Below are 4954 nucleotides of genomic sequence, written 5' to 3' on the forward strand. Positions count from 1 at the left end.
CATGGCCAAAATAATGACCCTGACGAAATTGGTCAAAATTATCCCATAGTTCTAGCCAATTTTAGCAAAGTCCCTTAGGAGGTATATCAAATAATTAAAAAAATCAACTCTCAAAATTTCAATTTTTTAGAATAATTTTAGCTTAAGGACCCCATTTCATGGCCAAAATAATGACCCCGACGAAATTAGACAAAATTATCCCAAAGATTTAAACATATTTAACAGAAGAAAAAATAATAACAGATTGTGTTATGGACACTTAGAAACTTTTCCATTTGTGCGATGTATGGTAATTTTATTCCTAAGTCAGTATACCGAACGAATAACAAATTTTGTTATTAGGAGAGTTTTTGAAATGTATAACATTTCCTCTTATTGGCGTGTTATTAAACATTTTCAATATAATATCACTTCAATACCAAATTTTGTTATTTTATCAGAAACTGTTATTATTTTTTCTTCTTGAAGTTGAACTTCAGGATAAAATAATAACACTTTTTGTTATTTTAACAGGATTTGTTATTGAAATATTATTAATTTTGTTATTACCGTCTGCCCGGGAATCGTTCTATTCCTTAAGGGGGTCCCACCACTCACCGTCTACCGTCCAGTTCAACCAACCCATTAACAGCAAACTTTCCGATAAAAACTCATTCGATTAACAAGCCAGACGTAATCCACTAGAACAAATCTCCCACGATTTATCAGTGCGTTTTGAGAGAATCCAAGCCTGGGAAGTCTGCTTCAGTGCTGGTGATACTAAAAGAAAAGTTTCTCGAACAAGCAAAGCCACTCGTCCCGATGGGAATCGTACCGAGATAATGGTTGTCAATTAATCAACACGAGTCGAGTCATTTAAGGGACCGGACTTTGCAGTCCCGGTAGTACGTACCATTAGAAGATTACAATCTCCGTCGGTGTCGCAGGTGCAGACTGCCGTATTGTCCGGAGGTAATTGTTTCGTAGGATTTACCGAATCTACCGGGGCGAGAAAAAAATTGCTTCGCGAGACTTGAAGTCACCACAAGCCAGCTCATCATTTTCTTTTTCGAGAAGACGAGATCCCTTGGGTGGCACCATGTGGTGAGACTCATTTTCGGTTTGCCTCGACGTTAATGTGCTGTGTCCCGTCGTCGCCGTCGTCTATTCCTGGTGGTGGATTTGCCAGGGTCCTCAAACCCAAACTTGCTAAGCAGTTGGCTTTCTTTCCTTGCGGGCTCTATCCTTCCCCCGGGACATGACTCCGGACAATGTAAATAGATGTAAATATTTTCCCCGTCACCTCGTCCGGGTCTCTGCTTCGTTCCAAATCGAGAAGACCACATACACAGGTGTGAAATCGGAATCCTTGAAATCCCGGCTCGACACGCCTCAGACCATTGTCCGGGATCCCTGCCGGGAGATTCAGGGAGTCCTTTTTCGTCGAAGAATTACAACAGAGAGTGGAGAAGAAAAAAAAAGTCAAAACCAATGGCACTTGGGATATGGTGTCGCTAGGGTACGATTTATGAGTTCTGACTGCAGATAATCCCCCGGGCTGCAACGAATCCGGCCGAGGCCAAAGTGTCTGTGGGTCTGGGTGGAATGTTTGTTTTGATTTGGGACCCTGTCGACTTGGTCGTGTTGCACCAATCGATTGACATTGGGATTAGCCACAGGAGGACGGACCTTGGTGATGGGATTGTCGAGGTGTTTTGGGAAAACAGTCGGTTTTAAGTTATTTTGACTCTGACCGACCTTGTTCTGAGTGAAAAACATACTCATTAAAATCAGGAAAATAAACACTTTTTATGAAGGACGCGTGCGTTCTAGACGTGTTTTTTCAAGGTCGTAATCAGCAGTTTTATACACAGCAATCTGACATCCAAAACATCTGAATAAATTTACACAAATTTCAACATAAAAAAAAAAATATGTTTATAAAAAAATACTAATTCAATGGAAAAGGAGTGCGTTCTAAGATGCTGTCGTTTTTCTCACTCGTGAGAGGGTGAGCAAAATAACAATAAATCTTATTTTGATAAATGGAACTCACAATCAGCTGAAAATGAAAGGCAAATAAATCACCACCCCTCTTACGCTTGTTACGTTTTGATATTTACCATACACAGTAAGTTTACAAAGCCTTTGAAAGTGGGTAAATGTTTCACACAAATTGATTTTTCGATTAAACCGTTTATTCAAGACGTTTAAGCTAGGCAAACATAAAACATATCGATTTTTGTGGTTGCTCCCCTTCCCCCCTTAAAAAAGTGAACATAAATTTTAAAACACTTGATAATAGTTGTCTCAAACCACACAAAACTAATTTGCCCCGCGGTGATGTAATCCGATTTCGATCGGCCAACGAAGCGTATAATTATAATCCGTCCGCGTTCGATTTTGATTCATGAGAAAAAAAAAGTTGGCCAAGATCTGTGCACGTTTACAAAACGGGTCGTGGCGAGATTTGTGTTCGGTTCCCATCAAAAAGGCCGTCTAAAGCCAGGGCTAGATGTATACAGGTAGCCAAACGACCGACCAGCTATAAACACTTGAGACTGTAATTTACGATAGCGGGAGAAGTGTTTCAATAAACAGCTAATTAATTAACTTTACTCAGCCTTTCTCAAAAATTTTGCAGTCACTTTTCGGGCTGAAATTGGACCATACCATGTTCCTTTCATACGGTCGGAGTTTGGGAAAATTTCGCCCATCTTTGAGCCTAGTCACGGTTAGGCTGGGATTAGTTCAGGCAATAACAAAAAAAACTTGAGGATGGCTCAACTAGATTGCTACTGTTGGCCGATACACGGTGGTTGGGATCAAGTCTACAAGAAAAAAATAAAATTTCGCAGTTTATTTTTTCTTTTTTAAATTTTGTTGCTTTTACACGGTTATTTAAATAATGGTACGAAAATCCCTTAAGAAAATAAACCACTCACCTCGAGCATGGGTAAAAAGCAAGGAAAGTGTGCAATAATACCTGTCTCTGGTGTTAATACCAATTTTTGGTATTCCTGGGCCCTTTAAATTTGTAAAAAGGATTATGCAAGAGCAAAATTTGTTATCATACCAATTTAAGGTATTGTTTTGATATTGAGCAATTCCAGCTCAAATCAGGAATTTTTCTGGTACTTTTGTACCCGACCCTCTCCGATTTCAATGAGACTTTTTAGACATGTTATCCTAGGCCTATATAAGCCATTTTTGTGTATATGGAGCCAATAGTACTCGAAAATAACATTTGAGAAGGACGTAAGGTTTTTAATATTTTGTGTTTTGTAATTTAAAAATTACTGTATCTCGAAGCCGTTGCGTCGTATCAAAAAGTGGTCAAAGACAAACTTGTAGGAAATTGGACGGGCTTTCTGAGAAAAATACACTGAAACAAAAATACACGCCACATCAATGAGATTGTTTGATTTTTAAGTCTAAACACGGCGTCTTTTTCAGGGGGGTAGTATTTTTTGAGAAATAGCAAGAAATCTGTCATATACATAAGAAAGTGTGGAACATCCCCGTTCATTTGCGGGGCGAACGAAAATCATTGGTCGGGAAAAATCAAAGTTATCCTTATTTGAAGTTTTTGAACTTTTTTCCTATGGGGCGAAATTTCGTCTATTTCAATTTAGTATTGTTATAAGTCTACAAAGACATGATTTATGGTACAGATCATATCATTTCTTATGGGAAATGATGCAAGGAACATTTTTCCTGAAGCACGCAAAGTGATTGAAAATAAGGGAAACAATTTATAAAGGTTTTATTGAAAATTTGGGAGATTTTCTGATAAAATTGCACACCCCTTTCCCAAAAACCGCAATGTTTTTGATATTCAGATCATTATTTCGATGAATTCTTTTTTGAAAAATGTTTCTGGGCCCATTGAGTATATAAATCACTACAGTAAAGTATAATTGGTTGGGTTTATGCTCAACTGTAAGTCACATTTATGAATTTTGGATTTCAACCGAATCAACATATTTGTGCGTGTTTTGGTTATAAAATGTACCGTTTACATTACATTTTCACTTTTTTTTGTGAGTACATGGTCCACATGATATTTTTTTAATCTAATTGAGACATGCAGTGTAAATACAATCACAGGGTTTCTATTTCTATGCCTTTTGTTAATTTGTATTTCCATTTGGGCTATATTATTTGTATTGAAGCTACAGAGTTTAACTTGCAATTATTGGTAAAAACATAAATATTGCGTAAAAATAATCAAAAAGTTTAAATGTTTGTAAATCTAGTAATTTAATCTCAAATAATTGAGCTTAACATACTAAATAAGTCTGGCATCCAAATTTGATACAAAGAACAATACAACAATTAAATTGTTTTGCTAAAAAATAAAAATAATTGATCTTTTTATTAACATTGGCAGTGCGTGGCCGAATGGTTACGCTGTCCGCTTTGTAAGCGGATGATTCTGGGTTCGATTCCCATCTGCTCCAACCTTCCATCGGATGAGGAAGTAAAATGTCGGTCCCAGCCTTGGTTGTTGTTAGGCTGTTAAGTCATTCCAGATGTAGGAGCCATCTCCATGCCATAAGTACAAACACACACCAAACCAAGCCTACTCCGGTGGAATCGCTGGCGCCGGTTGGACTCGCAATCCGAAGGTCGTCAGTTCAAACACTGTGGTGGAAGGTTCCTTGGAGTAGAAAGAGGTTTGGGTGCTCTCCCTTGAAGCCTTCGGACTCCTAGGTTCGAGCAGAAATTTGCAATAGAGACCACAAAAGACCCGGGGGTCGATAATGTGGATGGTTTGATTTGATTTTGATTTACAATATTATCACCTGATCTCAAAATAAGTACGAGATCTCTTGTGAGTTTTAATAAGACTAATACAAATGTGAAAATCTAATGAAAACGGTACATTTTATAACAAAACACACAAAAATATGTTGATTCGGTTGAAATCCAAAATTCATAAAAGTGATTTACAGTTGAGCATAAACCCAAC

This window comes from Culex quinquefasciatus, chromosome 2 (genome assembly GCF_015732765.1).
Source record: "Culex quinquefasciatus strain JHB chromosome 2, VPISU_Cqui_1.0_pri_paternal, whole genome shotgun sequence".
NCBI classification, from domain to species: Eukaryota; Metazoa; Arthropoda; class Insecta; order Diptera; family Culicidae; genus Culex; species Culex quinquefasciatus.